The sequence below is a fragment of the Fukomys damarensis genome, unplaced genomic scaffold, assembly GCF_012274545.1.
Source record: "Fukomys damarensis isolate Sample0158 unplaced genomic scaffold, DMR_v1.0_HiC HiC_scaffold_36, whole genome shotgun sequence".
Taxonomy (NCBI): Eukaryota; Metazoa; Chordata; class Mammalia; order Rodentia; family Bathyergidae; genus Fukomys; species Fukomys damarensis.
This window is the reverse complement of record NW_022900948.1, coordinates 19,477,864-19,498,389: the sequence shown is the minus strand read 5'-3', so window position 1 is coordinate 19,498,389 and position 20,526 is coordinate 19,477,864. Positions and strand designations below refer to the sequence as shown.

Below are 20,526 nucleotides of genomic sequence, written 5' to 3'. Positions count from 1 at the left end.
ATTGGCATGGCTGTTAGAGTACATACTACATACATGTGTTTGAAATTGATATATGCAACTTTTTAATAGTGTGCTTTCTTGAAGACAGAAGTCTAGAAGAAGCACAAAGTACAGGAGGAAAGCATGGACCCAGAGTCCATTTCATGGAACTACTGTGATTTAACCTGAGATTTTTTTGGAATCTTTTTTCTGAAAGATGAAAATGTTTGAGTAACATTTGTATCTCAAAGCTGCAATTTTTCCTTAAAATTATAATTTAAAATTATGATTTTTAATATTTTTTCTATCTATCTTTATTTCTTCTATCTTATCTCTGGTAGAGTCTACTAGTCTTAAAACAGAGACCAAAAGTATGTAGCAAAGGGCAATAGCCTCACAAAATCAAGGTCATTTTTGGTTTGAAATTTTAGTAAATGGCTATTATATAGACAGCTACTAGTATCTACAACAGTAAGAATAGCATACTATTCCTCTTTGTGAACTTCCTTTTTAATTTAATTTTATTTACCTTTTGGCATCACCGAACAAACTCAGGATTTGTGCTTGTGAGGCAGGTGCTGATTCCACTGAGCTAAATCCCCAGCCCAGTGAACTTCCTCTTTTATATAAAGAGTCATTTCATAGTTCTTAGACTTTTTCTTTGATACTGCATTTTTTCTTTGTACTTTGGGTTGGCAAACATGTCCTCATGCATACTTCTATCATAGAATTGATAATATTTTAATCTTCTAGATTTTGTGGTTGGTTTATCCTGTCTTGTAACCTGGAAGGGAATTTCTTGGTAACAAGAAATTATGATGTACCTTCTTGAGTTTTACAGTGTCTAGGACAAGATGGATAATCTAAAATGTTTATTTGATGACTGGAAATGAAAAGAAAGCTGAGCTAAGCCTTCTTTTGAAACCAAAACAAGATTAGGACTATTTACCCAAGTCTGTACTGCTTTTACCTCCATTCTCAATCTCGTCCTACAGGATGTCCATTCATTTGGCCATCTAAAGGGGTCAGAACTGAAATAATAGAGTGAACTGATCTATTATATCTAGATTCATATTATTCACAATAGTACATGAATGTTACTTAATTTCCTTACTACATTGGTGATATGGTAGTTTAGATCTAGAATGTCTCCTCATGTTTTTAGAGGTGAGTCTTTTGTAGTGTGACTAGGTTATAGATGCATCATACTCATCAGTGCATTCATCCATTCTGGAGTTCAGTAGAGAAATGTTTTCGTAGGGGGTGGGGCCTGGTTGGAGGTGGATCACTGGAAGTTGACCAGGAAAGGTTATTTTTATTGCTAGCTCCACCCTTTGCTCTCTTATTCCAGGATGTTGTGGGCTGAACATCGTTCCTCCTTTATGCCTCTTAAGCATGCCATTTCTGCCTTGGAATCATCAGATAACTGTGGACTGAGACCTAAACCTCTCTTCCTTTAAATTGTAGGTGTCAGCAATTGTGTCCAGTGGTAAAACAGTGAATAACAACACATCAGTAACAGAGAATTAGTGTAATTTCTGCTACTCTACCTTACCATATGGTTTAGAAGTCTTTGGCACTGGTTTATGGGAGGAATATGAAAAAGTTTCACAAAACAGGTTAGAGATACTATAGAAGGTTGTAAGATGAGGTGTATGGAAGATTCTAGTTAAGGTTCAGAAGACCAGAATGATAATAGAAACATAGTAAAGACCAAGCTTAGGATACTTCAGTTGAAAACAAGGATTCCATTGGCAGTTAGAATAGAGGTCACGTGAGCTATGCATTAGCAGAAAATGTGTTTTTATTTGCCTGTTTCCTGAGAATTTTTAGGAGACCAAGATTAAAAACAGTGGACTAAGTAATCTGCCATAGGAAATTTCAATATTCACATTTCATTCACAGTCACATTGCACAATATTCAGTATTCACATTGCACACTATTGTGTGTAATGTATTGTGGCATACGTCTTGCTGGCTGTGTTTAGTCATATCTACAGTAAAAATTACGAGAGAAAACAACTGTTATAAGTTTGCAGTTTCATCTCAAAAGAATACCTACAAAATTGAGGCAAAAGAGAACACAGTGTTGTAAAGATTAGTGTTATAAAGAAGCCAAGCTCTTTACATTAGGATAATAAAATGTTAGATATCATCTCAAGTGTCTGATCCTTCAAAGGGTCAAGGGGACAGATTTGTAAAGCATTCATTTGGGGAGAGATGCCCTGTACCCTCTGCTAGAGAAGGGACACCTAGGGAATTGGTTATCTAGGATCCATTCCTCAGTGCTAATCCACATAGAGAAACTCTGAATATAGCACTCAGAGACCTCTAAAGCCATGACCTAAGAGGGGCTGCCCACTGTTTAAATGAGTGGCAGGCCTTGGAATCATCATTCATATGGTGCTGGATTTATAGGCATGAAAAACGCATGAATTGTGTGGCAAGGGAGGCTTCTAATCAGATTTCAGAAGTGCCAGAGACAAAGTAGTGTGCCTCTGAGAGGGCTAAACATGAATCTTTCAGAATGAAGCCAGTGGTGCAGTGGAAATTTCAGGAAGTGGGAGATCACAGGAATGTGGAAACCTGCAGGCAGTGAGCAAAGTTATGCAAAGAGAGAAACTATGATGATTGCATGTGGTGATGGCATAGCACCAAGATTCCTTTTAACCCACTATTTCTTGTATTTGGATTGGGAAAGTTTACACTATGCCATTGTATGGTGGGAGTACTTAACCTCACCACCACCATCAGGGGTCATATAACAAAAAGTTTCCTTTTAGCCTTAGAAGAGACTCTGGAGTTGGGTTTTCAGCAGTGCTTAAACTGTTAAATCTTGGTAACTCCTAGGGATGACTAAATTTATTCTACATAAAGTGATAGACATGAGTCTGTCAAGGGCTATGGACATAATGTTAAGGTTTAGATTTATAATATCACCCAAAGGCTCATGTTTTCTGAAATAGGCCTTTTGGAGGGCGATTGGATTATAGAGATGCTATACGCCTAAGTAGATTAATCTATTCATGAGTTCAGTAGCTGAATGTGCTATTAGGAGGTGGGGCCTAATTGGAGCTGAGTTACTGGGGACTGAACTGGAAAGTTTATTCTTGTTTCTAGCTCCTCTCTTTGCACTCTGCTCCCAGGACATTGGTGATTGAACATCTTTCCTTCATCATGTCCTTCATATGCCACTTCTGCCTAGAAATCCATCTACATAACTATGAATTAAAACTAGTATCTAAATAAATCTCTCCTTTTAGCTGCAGATTTTGGTTTTTGTGTTGCAGTAACAGAAATGTGACTAATAACATGATATATTTTGTTAGTATCTTAAAATAAGAATTAATCAATGCTGAATCCAAATTATTTAGTGGACTAATATTTTTGAAAGAGTAATTTCTTTGTATATATGTCATATGTTCCACAATTATACATATGAGATATAAGAGCAGATGAGCGTGGTCTATATGCTTTTTTTGCATTGTTTATTGAAGTTCTTTTATCACCTGATTCTGGAATTTTTCTAACTGAAATATAGAATAACATCTTGTTATTTATTTGCAGGTCTTTGGCCCATGTCTTGGGATAGTCTCTGTAAACCAAGGAGCAGAGATTGGACTGGCTCTAGCTATTCACCTAAAAGAAATCATAGCCACAGTCCTTATTAATGGGCCTAACTTTGTTATGGAAATTCCACATGTATACCGTGGTCAGATCATTCAGCCAGCAAACAACTCTATAGAGTATAAATCCACCAATGCCTCGGGATTTGCTGAATTTTATCAAGTTTTTGGGAAAAATGAAGCTGAGGTGAGACAGTATTTCCTTCCTATTGAAAGGGCCTAGGGAAATTTTTTCTTCATTGTGGGAGAAGAAGATATGGCTATGAACACCAAAGTACAAGCTGCGTGAGCCACTGAACAAATGAGGAGAAATGGGAAGAACAACTGGACCCTGCTATCTTACCCTGGGGCTGGCCACCTCATAGAACCTCCCTATTCTCCACTGTGCCATGCTTCAAAGATGTCCATTGAGTTGTAAACCATTCACTGGGGAGGAGAAGTTGTCCCACATGCAGCTGCACAGGAACATTCTTGGAAGGAGATTCAGAAATTTCTCAGGAAGCACCTCATTCCAATGGTGATCAGTCCACTGTGAGAAAATTGGATACAATTGGGAAATAGAGAAGTAATTTCATGTTTTGCACCTTCTTTTGATTTTCATGGAAAAATTATTTTATTCTGTTAATGTAAAAAAGAATTTATTTTAAGAAAATATCATGGTGAGTGAAAATGATGCTGTCATGATTGGAACAATGGTTTCTACAGAATGAAATACCAAATCTTGAAAGTTCTATAGTTGAGAAATAAACATTTAGCTATAGCTGCACTAAAATTTCCATCATCATGTTAACTCTAAATCATAGCAATTATCAAAGGAAAATTGCTAACAATAAAATACAGCAGAATCAGATGCTGACATCTGTTTACCTAAAATAAAAATTAAATACGCATAGATCCCTCATATTTTCTCATAATTCATGGTTGCTTCATTGTTTATGAGAATCCAGAGCTCAGTAAGAATTTATTATTTTAAGGCAATATTGATGTTTATATGAGTGGAAGATCATTACATTAGTCCATAATGAACATTTCAATAACTGCTAATAAAATTATTGTAAACACACATAAAATGTTTGTATTCTCTGTAGTGTAAGACGAACAATCTGAGATTCATAGAATCACAATCAGGGAAGTAGCCAAAATGATGGAGATTGTGTGTTTCTAGATTAAAACCTGCACATATTTTTGAAAGTAGTGAGTAGTAAATATTTTAAGCTTTGTTGATTATAAGTTTTGTTACTGGTCTTTGTCTCTGGTATTCCAGTAACAAAGCATTGAGAGGTTTTTGGCAATGAATGATGTTGCCTGAATTTTAATTAAACTAGTATATGGAAACTGAAATTTATACTTCATATCATTTTATATATCATAAAGTAATTTTAATAGTTTTCTGTGAATATTTATAAGTGTAAAAAACACTTTTATCACACTGACCATAAAACAAACAAACAAACAGGTTATAGACTAATCACAGCTCATTTAGAACAGTTTGATGGTACTGAGTGTGAAACAATCCAAGTGATCTTATCTGGTGCCAAATTTGAGGTGTTTTTAAAGGGGAAATTATAGCTCAAATATTTCTGAGGTGCCAAATTGCAGTAGATGGAAGTAGAAAGTGATTAATGTATAACCAAAATGGAGAAGAACTGGTAGAAATTGATTTTGGGTCATTTTATATGTATAATGGGGAATCAATGAAGAATCAAAGTAATAGACTTTATATAAGAACACTGCAATTGTATTTACCTAAACTTTTCCTTGAATTTCTTTTCTAATACTCTTTGTGTTTAGAGTAAAAAGTTTCATTTGATTGGAGTGAGACTAATAGTCTCTCCTCTTTCACTCATAGAATTAGTTACATTTCACACACTTATTCGATCAGAACAACTGCATTGCCTATAATAATCATGTAAATGCAATGGCTATCATCCCTAGTAGCATGTTATGTAATAGTTTTCATAATGGATATAAGGTTTAGGAGGTTTAGAAAGAATATCTTTACCTATAAAGTATGACATTATTGTTTCCTCCTGCCTCAGCCTCCCAAGTGCTGGGATTACAGGTGTGTGCCATCACACCCGGCAGAAAGTTTATTTTAAAACCAAGAATGATTTGGAAATTTGTTTGTTGCTTTATCAACCTTACTAAGATTTATAAATTCAACATATTCTGGCATAACAAAACATGGCCATCAATAGGATAGTATGTTTATTTTCATTTTTGTTCAAATTTGCAATCCTGGAAGTATGCAGGATTAATGTGACATTTGAAAAAGTTATAATTGGCAATTGAAGAACATTTTATATATTAAATAGTTTATATTAACCTTAAACTTTTGTATTTCTATGCTTAGATATATGTGTGAAGTCATATTGCTATCATCTTAATTTTAGATTGAAATCTATAATGTTATTGATAGAAATTTACATGATTAAATTAAATAATTTCTACAATAATGTTACCATTTACACATCATTCCAATGTACTTTTTCATCTTACTATGCAAATTATCATTTATTTATGAATCTAAATACTATTTTGAGAAATGTATTGATAATTTCAGTTTCTACAACCTCGGCAAAATAAATTTCTCCAAATTAAAGTGAGAAACTAATCAACCAAAGAATTTGTTTGCTTACATATTACTGTCAAAGGTACAGAAATTATATTGCAACCTTAGTTTTAACAACATAGCCAGTATTAAATGAGACCAGAGTATACATTTGTAATAATTTAAGAATTATGAATGCATTTTATTGCTTATTTGAAACATTCCTGGCCTCTCCAAAAACACTTAATTCAACGTAAACAGATCAAATTAAGAATAAGTAAAATTAACAAGCACCTCACAGTAAAGGACACAACAGAATGAAGACTGAGCCTAAAAAATGAAAGAACACATTTGCCATCTATTCTTCTGACAGAAGTCTAATATTCAGAATATGCCAGGGGTTATCAAAAATACAATGAATATTCACATTTTAAAAATTTGTTACAGTAAAAAGCACATTGCTATTATTTGCCCTCAAAATTCTTCCCTTCACTTTGAACACATTTATCTCATCACTCTTGCCACTTTCTGAAGCAGTCCTGTAAGTCCTCTTCCATAAGTGTCTTTATGAAATGTTATATAAAAAACACAATGAAGGCTACTACCAAGTGCTGTCAAATTGAAACCAGGCTCATAAACATATTTTTGTATGTCTTCACCCACGTTATTCACCAGATCTTGCACAGTGTGACTTTTGGCTTTTCATCAATGTCAAAGTGATGTAAGAATAAAGTTTTGCAACTATTCAGTACATAATAGCAGCTCCAACTATGCTACTAAAGACACTCATAAGAAAGGACTTCCAGAACTGCTTCATAAAATGTCAGGAATGGTGAAATATGTTCAAAGTAAAGGATAGTTATTTGAGGAGGAGGAACAACAATGTGTCTTTTATGATAATAAATTTGTTCTATAATTATTCACTGCAGTTTTTTATCATACTTTATATAAAGAACTCAAAAACCAAAAATAAAAAAATGACCCTTAAATAATTAAATGGTGGGCAAATGAATTGAGCAGACCCTTCTCAAAGAAGTACAAATGGCAAGAAAGTATATAAAAAAAATCTAATAGTCTAGCTATTAGATATATTCAAATCAAAACTACATTGAGATGCCATTTTACTTCAGATAGAATGGCAATAATCCAGCATCCAGGGTCAGGGATTTAGCTCAGTGGTGCCACCACCTGCCTCACAACCGCAAGGTCCTGAGTTCAATCCCTGGTAAGAAAAATAAATTAATTAATAAATCATCAAGATCTGGTGAAGATGCCAGGTGAAAAAGGAACATTTGAACACTGTCAGTAAGAATGTAAATTAGTATAGGCACTATGGAAAACAGCTTGGAGATTTCTAACAATTTAAAAGTAGAGCTAGGGCTCAGAGCCACTTCTGCTGAACTACAGGCCTCCTCTGGAGCCACACTGTTTCCAGCAGGTGCCAGTGATTGGCTCCAACACAGTGCCAGCACTGTTGCCCCACCCCCTGGCTATTAGATTCCCTAATTGAGCCAGTCCTTGGATGCACTCTGCAGAGGCATGGCGGGCTCTAAAGGGTGGTGATTGATCCTATTATGTTCCTGATTGTATCGATAGTGATAAAGGATAGGGATTGATTTGATGAGTTCTTTTCTCAATTATGAAAATGAGATTGTCTATAAATCATTAGAGAATCAAAGACTGGGACACAAAGATATCAGGAAGATTTATTGAACCAAAGATTGAATCAAAGGCAACCCAACAGCAAAAATAAAGATGAGAAAACACTTAAGCAAGCCACAAAAACAGACTTCCAGTTCACCAATGGCAAACAGTAGGTCAAAGGAGGATGAAAAATCAGATAGTGAACCTCCAGGACACTCAGCACTCACAGCACAGGAAGTAAAAAACTGATCCATCAAGCTATAGAAAAATTCTAATCAGAAATTATTTCCCAGATAACCATAGAGATGGTGAGCAAAATAAAAGATATGATTTGAGACTCCAGAACAGAAACTGACCAAAAAAAATAGATAAGTTTAGGAGCATAACAGAATCCATGAAGGCCCAGAATAAGAAAGAAATGGAAACAATGAACACCCAACATAGGAAAGAAATGGAATCCATTAAACAGATTGAAACGATATCCAGGAGATTAAAAACTCTATTGAAATTGTACACAACAGAATAAAAGATTGCTAAGATAGAATCTCAGATATAGAAGATAGGATAGCAGACAGTGACCATGAAAAGAGAGGTCTCTTAAAAACAATAAGGGAGCATGAGAAATTGATCCAACAACATCATCCTAGATGATGCAAAGAAGAATAACATAAGACTGAAGGGTATCCATGAAGTACCAAGAGAATATGCAAATGACTTAAAAAAGCTGCTCAAAGAATTAATGACACAAAACTTCCCAAACAGAGGTGAAGAACTAGACATACAGATAAGCAAGGCATATAGGACACCAACTAGCCACGATAAAAAAAAAATCTACACTTAGATATATAAAAATGAAGATCCCAGAAACCCAACAGAAGAACAAAATACTACAAGCAGTAACAGAAAAGAAACAAATCACATGCAAAGGAAAGCCCATCAGAATCACTTCAACATAAACCCTCAGGTCAAGGAGAGCCTGGAGTGAGGTATTTCAAGCCCTAAAAGAAAACAACCTACAACCAAGACTGATGTATCCTGCAAAACTCTCCTTCAAAATGGACAGAGAAATAAGATACATCCATGACAAAGAACACTTGAGAAACTTCATGAATACTAAACCAGTACTGCAAAGAATTTTAAGCAATATCCTAGAAAAAGACAACAAAAATCACAACACCAAGAGGCACAACAGAGCAAATCAAATAGAAACTAAAAGGCAAGAAACTACAAGGAGAGGACAAAAAATAAAAAGAGTCAACAAAAGGACAATAACATGATAATAATAAGTCAGTACATATCAGTTATAACCATCAATGTCAATGGCCTCAATTCAACAATCAAGAGAAATAGATTGGCAGAATGGATTAAGAAATGAAATTGAACAATATGTTGTATACAAGAAACACACCTAGTGCAAAAAGAAGCCCATAGACAGAAAGCAAAATGATGGAAAACAATTCTTCATGAAACAGGGGCACAGAAAAAAGCAGAGGTAGCAATCTTATTGTCAGACAAAGCAAACTTCAAACCAAAACTGATTAAGAGAGACAAAGAAGGCCACTACATCCTTGTAAAGGAAACAATCCAAGAGGAAGAAATGACAATCATAAACATATATGCACCAAATATAAATGCCCCAACTATATAAAACAAATATTAAGTAACATGAAAAACCAAATAACCACTAATACAATTGTAGTAGGGGATTTCAATACCCCACTATCACAAATAGACAGATCATCTAGGCAAAAAATCAACAATGAAATACTACAACAGAACCAAGCTTTAGAACGTATGGGCTTATTAGAACTCACAGCACAGGAAGTAAAAAAACTGATCAATCAAGCTCTAGAAAAATTCAAATCAGAAATTATTTCCCAGATAGCCATAGAGATGGTGAGCAAAATGAACGACATGATTCGAGACTCCAGAAGAGAAACTGACAAAAAAATAGATGAGCTTAGGAACAAAATAGAAACCATGAAGGCCCAGAATAAGAAAGATATGAAAACAATGAAAAACCAACATAGGAAAGAAACGGAATTCATTAAACAGATTCAAACAGATATCCAGGAGATTGAAAACTCTATTGAAAGCATACACAACAGAATAAAAGATTGAGAAGATAGAATCTCAGATATAGAAGATATGATAGCAGACAGTGACCATGAAAAGAGAGATCTCTTAAAAACAGTAAGGGAGCATGAGAAATCAACCCAACAACTTCTAGATGATGCAAAGAAGAATAACATAAGAATGATAGGAATCCATGAAGTACCCGGAGAAAATGCAAATGCATTTAAAAAGCTGTTCAAAGAATTAAGGACAGAAAACTTCCCAAACAGAAGGGAAGAATTGGACATACAGATAAGCGAAGTGTATAGGACACCAACTAGCCATGATAAAAAAAAAAACTACACCTAGACATATAATAATCAAGATCCCAGAAACCCAACAGAAAAATAAAATACTACAAGCAGTAACAGAAAAGAAACAAATCACATGCAAAAAAAACCCATCAGAATCACAACAGACTTTTCAACACAAACCCTTAGGTCAAGGAGAGCCTGGAGTGAGGTATTACAAGTACAAAAAGAAAACAACCTACAACCAAGACTGATGTATCCTGCAAAACTCTCCTTCAAAATGGACAGAGAAATAAGATACATCCATGACAAAGAACACTTGAGAAACTTCATGAATACTGAACCAGCACTGCAAAGAATTTTAAACAATATCCTAGGAAAAGGCAATGAAGATCACAACACCAGGAGGCCCAACAGAGCAAATCAAATAGAAACTAAAAGGCAAGAAACTACAAGGAGAGGACAAAAATAAAAAGAGTCAAGAAAAGGACAATAACATAACAGTAATAAGTCAGTACATATCAGTTAAGACTATCAATGTCAATGGCCTCAATTCACCAATCAAGAGAAATAGATTGGCAGAATGGATTAAGAAACGAAATCAAACAATATGTTGTATACAAGAAACACACCTAAAAAAAAAAGCCCATAGACTGAAAGTGAAAGGATGGAAAATAACTCTCCATGCGACAGGGGCACAGAAAAAAGCAGGGGTAGCAATCTTATTTGCAGACAAAGCAAATTTCAAACCAAAACTGATTAAGAGGGACAAAGAAGGCCACTACATCCTTGTAAAGGGAGCAATTCAAGGGGAATAAATGACAATTGTAAACACATATGCACCAAATATAAATGCCCCCAACTATATAAAACAAATATTAAGTAACATGAAAAACCAAATAACCACTAATACAATTGTAGTGGGGGATCTGAGTATCCCCTATCACAAATTGATAGATCATCTAGGCAAAAAATCATCAATGAAATACTAGAACTGAACCAAGCTTTTGAACTCATGGACTTATTAGACGTCTATACAGTGTTCCACTCCACAAAATCAGAATACACATTCTTATCAGCTGCACATGGGTTATTTTTCAAGATAGATCACATACTAGCTCACAAAACAGGTTTGAATAAATGCAAAAGAATTGAAGTTATTCCCTGTATATTATCAGATCAGCTGGAGATCAGTAGCATAAGAAACCGTAGGAACTTCACAAACACATGGAAATTGAACAACACACTCCTGAACAATCAATGGATCACGGAGGAAATTAAACAAGAAATCAGACACTATTTACAAATAAACAAAAATGCCAATACAACATACAGGAACCTATAGGACACAATGAAAGCAGCTATAAGTGGAAAATTCATAGCACTGAATGCCCACATTAGGAACACAGAGAAGCTCAAATAAACAACCTAATGATGACTCTTAGACTCCTAAAAAAAAAAAAGCAAAAAAACAAACAAACAAACAAAAAAAAACAACAAAAAACCCCAAAGCTCAAACAAGAGAGGAAATTATAAAGACTAGAGCACAAATCAATGCAATGGAAACTAAGAAAACAATACCAAAAATAAATGAATCATAGAGTTGGTTTTCTGAAAGAATAAATAAAATTGATAAACCCTTAGCAAACCTTATCAAAAAAAGGAAAGAAAAGGCTCACATTCATGCAATCAGGAATGAAAAAGGCAAAGTCACAACAGATCCCACAGAAATCCACAGGATCATTAATACATACTATGAGAACCTGTACTCTAATAAAATGGAAAACACAGAAGAAATGGACAGATTTCTAGATACTTATGGATTACCAAAGTTGAACGAAGAAGATAAAAACATTTTAAACACCCCAATCACAATCAGTGTAATTGAAAATGTAATTAAAAACTTACCGACAAAGAAAAGCCAAGGTCCTGATGGATTCACAGCTGAATTTTACAAGACATTTAGAGAAGATCTACTCTTCTCTACTTCCATTACTCTTTGGACTTTTCAATGAAATTGAAAGAGCAGCAATACTTCCAAATACATTCCTGGAAGCAAGTATCACTTTGATTCCCAAACCTGGGAAAGATGTAACTAAAAAAGAGAACTACAGGCCAATCTCCTTAATGAATCTAGATGCAAAAATCCTCAGCAAGATGCTAGCAAACAGAATACAGAGGATCATCAAGAAGATCATACATCCTGACCAAGTCAGATTTATTCCAGGGATGCAAGGATGGTTCAACATATGTAAATCAATAAATATAATACACTATATTAACAAAGTCAAGGAAAAGAACCACATGATCCTTTTGATAGATGCAGAAAAAGCATTTGACAAAATTCAACACCCATTCATGATAAAAACTCTGCAAAAAATGGGGATAGATGGTCTATGTCTCAATTTAATAAAGGCTATCTATGAAAAACCAACAGCCAGCATCATATTAAATGGCCAAAAACTGAAAACCTTCAAGTTAAAATCAGGAACAAGACAAGGAAGCCCACTATCACTACTCCTCTTCGATATAGTTCTGGAAACATTAGCCATAGCAATTGGACAAGAGAAAGAAATGAAAACAATAAAGATAGGAAAGGAAGAAGTTAAACTGTCATTATTTGTTGATGATATGATACTATACATTGAAGACCCAAAAAATTCCACCAAAAGACTTCTTGACTTAATTGACACTTTTAGCATAGTGGCTGCATACAAGGTCAACACCCAAAAATTAATAGCCTTCTTGTACACAAATAACAGACTCACTGAGAAAGAAAGTAGGGAAACAATTCCTTTCACAATAGCACCGAAAAAAATGAAGTATTTGGGAATCAATCTAACAAAAGAAGCAAAAGACCTCTACACTGAAAACTACAGCACTCTGAAAAAAGAGACCAAGGAGTATATAAGAAAATGGAAAGATGTCCCCTTCTCCTGGGTAGGAAGAATCAATATAGTGAAAATGGCCATACTACCAAAACTGCTATATAGATTCAATGCCATACCAATTGAAATCCCAACACTATACTTCACAGAACTAGAAAGAAGAATCCAAAATTCATTTGGAACCATAAGAGACCTAGAATAGCAAAAATCGTCCTAGGCAACAGACACATGGCAGCGGGTATAACAATTCCCAATTTGAAACTATACTACAAAACCACTGTGATAAAAACAGCATGGTACTGGCAAAGAAGCAGACCTGAGGATCAGTGGAACAGATTGGAAGACACAAAAACAACTCCAGATGCACTCAGCTACCTCATTTTTGCCAAAGGAGTTGACAGTCCCCACTGGAGGAAAGATAGCCTCTTTAATAAATGGTGTTGGAAAAACTGGATCTCAACCTGCCAAAGATTAAAACTAGACCCTTATGTCTCACCATGCACTAAATTAAAATCCAAGTGGATTAAAGATCTAAATATAAAAACAAAAACACTAAACTTGCTGGAAGATAAGTTAGGCAGAACTCTTGAAGACATTGGCATAGGAAAAGACTTTATGAACAAATCCTCTGTAGCATGGGAACTAGCAGAAAGAATCAACAACTGGGATCTCATCTTATTAAAAATCTTCTGCACTGCAAAAGAAACCATCAACAGAACTAAGAGACAACCTACAATGTTGGAAAAAGTTTTTACCAGCTTCTCCTCAGACAAAGGACTATTATCTAAAATATATAAAGAACTCAAAACAACCAGCCCCCCAAATACAAAGACCCAATTCTAAAATGGGCATCTGAAATGAACAGATATTTCTCAAACAAAGAAATAAAAGAAGCAAGTAAATATATGAAAAAATGCTCCACATCACTGGTCACTCGAGGGATGCAGATGAAAACAACACTGAGATTTCACCTCATCCCACAAAGAATGGCTGCTATCAAGAAATCACACAACAACAAATGTTGGCGCAGTTGTGGGGAGAAAGGAACCCTTTTCCATTGTTGGTGGGAGTGAAGACTAGTGCAACCACTATGGAAGTCAATATGGAGATACCTCAAAGAACTAGGATTAGAGGTTACATTTGACCCAGCCATCCCTCTGTTGGGTATCTTTCTAATAGAATTAAAAGAATCATACCACAGTGACATATGCACACCCATGTTTATAGCGGCACAGTTTGTAATAGCTAAAACTTGGAAACAGCCCATCTGCTTGGAAACTGGATAAAGATGTGGTTTTTCTATAAAATGGAATACTACTCAGCCATAAAGAATGAGAAAGTAGATTCATTCATAGGTAAATGGGTACAATTTGAGGATATACTAAGTGAAATAAATAAGTCACACATATGCAATTACCAAATATTTTCTCTGGTGTGAAAACTAAAATAGTAGTCAAGATCCTAATGGGACAATTAGCAATGTGAAATAGGAAGAAAAGGACCAACGGTGTAGGGGCAGTGAGAAGGATAGGGAAAGGGGAATAAGGGAAAAGGAAAAAAATATGAGAAAATGTAAAAATGGAATTAAAGTGTTTGAAGGTGGGGAGAGGAGGAGAGGGTGAATGGAGGGTGGGGACAATGGGAAAAATGAGAACCAAGACCTGGCATGTAAAGGTACAAGATCCCAGTAATAAATGTAACTGTAATAAAAAAATAAAAGTAGAGCTATATTTCATCCGAGTACTATATACCACTCATCAGTATATTCCTGAAGGAAGCAAGATTAGCATAATGTAGAAATATCTCATAACTGTATTTATTACATTGGCACAAGTTACCATAGCTAAGTATAGAAACACTTTTTAGGTGTCCATCAATATATAAATGAATAAAGAAAATATTGTGAAAGTACACAAAAAAGTAGTATTCAATCATACAAATGAAATAATGTCATTTACAAGAAAACATGGAGCTGAAAATCACCATGTTAAGTTAAATAAGCCAGACTGAGAAAGACAGATCATACATAACTATTTACAGATACTCCATAGACAAGATAAAAGTATCTTATATCTTTCTGGAAAGAGGCCAAAATGAAGCTCATTATTCTGTGCACTAAATAATACCCAGATATGTAGTTTAATTATACTGTTGAGTAATTTTTGGTATTTTCTGGTTCCTAGTGATAAAAATATATTCTTTTCATTATAAAGGTATTCTTTAGGTAGGAGGATAAATCACATTTTATTGAAATGAGTGACATCATATTAGGAACTAAAAAAAAGGCAATTATTGTTATAAAGTGATAAGTAATTTGGCTGAATTGTGTTCATGTTCTACTGTTTTGCAGAAGGTGGAACTTATTATTGATAAAATAAGATATTTGACAGGAGAAATCTCTAAGCAAAAGGTCAAGGATGTAGCATGGTATCCATAGAATGCCTATAGTAAAGTGTGAGAAGAGAAAAATAAATTAAAATGGAATTTATAAGAAAAAGAGAAGCAGAATTTAAATATTTGAGACATTCTATATTTGTGGGGCACTTATGTCTTTGGGGTCTTCATTCTGTTGCCAGAGGGACTGAGTGAAAGTCCCGAATCTAGGCCTTAGCTATCTGAATTAGTTCATCAATCTACTATGAAGAGTACAAGAAAAACCTATCATAATGGAAAAAAAGAGTTTACTCAAAATTTGGCCAAAATGGAAGGACATCTAGTCTTTCTTTCCCCTTTGGGTAGACAGAAGAATTCTAAATTATAGAAAGGACAGAACAATAGTTTAGAGAATTTCCGTGTAAAACAATCTGCTGGAAGCCAAAATAGGTAACATACTTGAAGACCTAGATGTAGAGAAAGTTTTCCTGAACAGAGCCCTATTGCACAAGAAATATTGCAATAATCAACCAATAGTATCACATCAAATTAAAAAGCTTCTGTGCAGCAAAATAATCCACCAGCAAAGTGAAGAGACAACCCACAGAATGGGAAAAAAAAACTTTTCCAGCTGCTCCTCAGACAAATGACTAAAATCTAGAACACATAAAGAACTTTAAAAAAATTAGACTTCTCAAATTTAAAGACTCAGTCCCAAAAATGGCATCTGGAACAAGTAGACATTTCTCAGATAAACAAGTACACATAAAAATGTTCAACACTACTGGCCATTCAAAACATATAAATTAAAACATCACTGAGATTCCATTTTACTTCAGAAAGAGTAGCTATCATAAAAATATCAACCAATAACAAATGCTGTAGAAGTCAATGAGAAAAAGAAATCCTTATTCATTTTTGGTTGGAGTTTGAATAGGTACGGCCATTATGAAGATCACCATGGAGATTTCTCAAAAAAAAAAAATGTTAACAGAAGTAATGGCAGAAAATTCCCCAAGTAAGGAGAAAGAATTTAGCATACAGATTAGTGAGGTATGTAGGACTCAGAGTAGCTGTGATAAAAAAAAATTCTACATCTAGTCACATAATGCTCAAGATTCCAGAAACACAACAGAAGAACAAAATACTATAAGTAGTAAGAGAAAAGAAACAAGTAACATACAATGGAAAGCTCATCAGAACAATAGCAGACTTCTCAACACAAACCCTCAAGTCAAGAATTCTAGTTGGGCATGGTGGCATATGCCTGTAATCCCAGTACTCAGGAGGCTAAGGCAGGAGGATTGCTGTGAGTTTGAGACCAGTCTGGGCTACATAGTGAGTTCCAGGTCAGTCTCACCCCCTCAAAAAAGAATTCTGAGCCTGGAGTGAAGTATTTCATGCCCTAAAAGAAAACCTCCAACCCAGATTGATGTATGCTTCAAAGCTATCTTTCAAAATCAATGGAGAAATAAGATACTTTCATAACAAAGGGCACCTGAAGAACTTCATGAATACAAAACCAGCACTCCACAAAATTTTAAACAGTATCCTAGGAAAAGATAATGAGGGTCACAACCCAACCAAGCCCAGCAGAATAAATTCATCAAGCAAGACAAGAAATTAAGTGCAAAGGGGGAGAATTCAACAACAAGAAAAGGTCATGAAAAGGATAATCCAATACATATCAGTTATAATCATCAATGTTAATGGTCTCAATTCACCAGTCAAAAGAAATAGCCTGACTTAATGGGTCAGAAGCAAAATCCAACTATAAGCTGCATGCAAGAAATACACTTAATTCAAAAAGAAAATCATAGACTGAAAGTTAAAGGGTGGAAAACAGTACTTCATGTGATAGGAACATGAAAAAAGAGCATGAGTTGCTGTCATATTTGCATATAAAATGGATTTCAAACCAACACTAATTAAGAGAGACAAAGAAGGACACTATTCTTGTAAAGGGAATAATCCAAGAGGAAGAAATGACAATCATAAATATATATGCACCAAACAATAGTGAACCCAACTATATAAAACAAATATTAATGGACATGAAAAATTAAATAAACACTATTACAATAATAGTGGGAGACCTCAATACCCAACTGTCACAAGTAGATAGATCAACTAGAAAAAAATAAATAACAAAATACTAGAACACAACCAAACTCTTCAATGAATGGACTTAACAAATATTTTATACTATTCCACCTTAAACAATCAGAATGCATATGTTTTTAGCTGCACATGGATTGTTCTCCAAAATAGACCACATATTGCTTATAGAATATGTTTAATTAAATGCAAAGGGATTGAAGTTATCCCCTGTATATTATTAGACCATAGTAGGATGAAACTGGAGATCAATAGCAAATGAAACCACAAGAACTTCATAAATGCACAGAAATTAAACAACACTCTTCTGAATAACCACTGGGTCACAGAGGAAATTAAAGAAGAAATCAGACAGTTTCTACAATCAAATAACAATGTCCATACAACATATCAGAATCTATGGGCCACAATGAAAGCTATCTTAAAAGGGAAACTCGTTACAATGAACATTCATATTAGGAAAACAGAGTGAACTCAATTATACAATCTGATGCTGAACCTCAATCTTCTAGAAAAAGAAGAGTAGGGCAAACCCAAAGCTCATACAAGTGAGGAAATTTTGTAGATCAGAGTAGAAATCAATTCAATGGAGATAAAGAGAACATTACAAAAAAATCAGTGAATAAAAGAGTTGATTCTTCAAAAGAATAAACAAAATTGACAAACCCTCAGCCAATCTTATAAGAAAAAAAAAGTAAAGAAAAGGCCCAAATTCATGCAATTAGGATTGAAAACAGTGAAATTACAACAGACCCAACAGAAATCCAGAGGATCATCAATAACTATTTTGAGAAACTATATGCCAATAAGATGGAAAACAAACACAGAAGAAATTGACAGATTTCTAGATAACGCATGAATTACCAAAGTTGAATGAAAAAGACCTAAAAATTCTAAACAATGCAATATCAATCAACAAAATTGAAAACATAATTAAAAACTTATCAACTGAGAAAACTCCAAGTCCTGATGTCCCCACTGCTGAATTCTATAAGACATTTGGAGAACTATTGCCACTATTGCTTAAACTTGTCAATGAAATTGAAGGGGAGGCAATACACCCTAATTCATTTCAGGAAACAAGTGCTACCTTGATCCTAAAAAGCAGATCAACATCCAACTAAAAAAGAAAACTATAGGTCAATCTCTCTAATGAGCATAGGTGCAAAACTCCTCTATAAGTTACTGACAAAGAGAATGCAGAAGATCATCAAGAAGATCATACACCCTGACCAAGTAGGATTCAACATATGCAAATCAATAAGAATTCAACATATGCAAATCAATAAATGCAATGCACTATTTCAACAGAACCAAGACAAAAAATATGATAATCTCAATAGATGGAGAAAAAAGCATTCAACAAAATCCAACAACCACTCATGATAAAAAGAAGCTACAAAATATTGGAATAGATGATTTTATCTCAACCTGATAAAAGCCATCGATGAAAAACCAAAAGGCAATATCATGCTAAATGGTCAAAAAGTGAAATTCTTCATGCTAAAATCTGGAACAAGACAAGGTGTACACTATCATCACTCCTGTTTAATGTAGTTCTGGACACATTATCCACAACAATTAGATAAGAGAAAGAAATGAACAAAGACAGAAAATGAAGAAGTCAAATTGTCATTATTCGCAGATGACCTGATACTCTATATAGAAGACCCCAAGAACTCCACCAAAAGTCTTTTATATTTAATAACCCAATTCAGTAGAGTAGCTGGATACAAGGTCATCACACAAAAATCAGTAGACTTCTTGTATATGTACAGTAGACACATTGAGAGAGAAACTAGAGAAATAATAGCATTAAAATGAGATATGTAGTAATTAACCTAATGAAAGAAATCAAATGCATCTACTCTGAAAACTACAGTACTTTGAAAAAGTGAGGATATTGGAAAAATGGAAAAAAATCCATTGCTCCTGTGTAGAAAGAACCAATATAGTGAAAATGGTCATATTTCCAAAGCTTCTATATAGATTTAATGCAATTCCAATTGAAATTCCAACACCATATTTCACAGAACTTGAGAAAACAATCCAGAAATTCATTTGGAACAAAAGTTCTGGAATAGCAAAAGCAAGTCTAGGCAACAAAGACAAAATATCCCAATTCCCAACTCAAAACTATACTACAAAGCTACTGTGATAAATACAGTATGGTACTTGGCAAAGAGACAGACCTGAGGATCAGTGGAATTGACTAGAAGATGAAGAAACAACCCCAGACCTACTCTGCTGCATCATCTTTGACAATGGAGCTGAACACCTTTACTGGAGGAAAGATAGCCTCTTTAATAAAAAGGTCCTGGAAAAAATGGTTTTCAACTTGCAAGAGATTAAAACTAGACCTAAAATTTTCACCATGCCTTGAAATAAAATAAAATATCTAAATATTAAAACATAAATGCTAAACCCACTAGAAGAGAGGTTAGGTAAAACTCTTGAAGACATTGGCATAGGAAAAGAGCTCATGAACAAAATCTCAGTTGCACATGAACTAGCACAGAGAATCAACAACTGGGATCTCATCTTATTAAAGAGCTTCTGTAGAGCAAGAGAAACCACAAACAGAGTGAAGAAACAATCCACAATATGGGAAAAAACATTTTGCCAGGTGTTCCTCATAAAAAGGCCTACAATCTAGAATATATAGAAATTTTAAAAATCAGACCTCCCATATTTAAAGGCCCAATCAAAAAATGGCATTTGCAGGGACAAGGGGAAAAAATGAGAACCAAGACCTGTCATGTAAAGGTACAAGATCCCAATAATGAATGTAATCGTACTGTATACCTAAAATGTACCAATAAAATCAATTAAAAAATAAATAAAAAACAAAAACTGGGCAATTGAAATGAACAGATGTTCACTGGACAAAGAAGTAGAAAGAGCAAATATACATGAAAAAATGTTCAACATCACTGGTCATTCAAGAGATGCAAATGAAAAAGACATTGAGATTTCATCTC

At 34.4% G+C, this 20,526-nt stretch overlaps 1 pseudogene; it reads left to right on the top strand.

The window, feature by feature from the left end:
• LOC104855550 overlaps positions 1-4,140 on the top strand; it is an 18,205-nt pseudogene extending 14,065 nt beyond the window's left edge.
• The last annotated feature ends 16,386 nt before the right edge of the window (positions 4,141-20,526 follow it).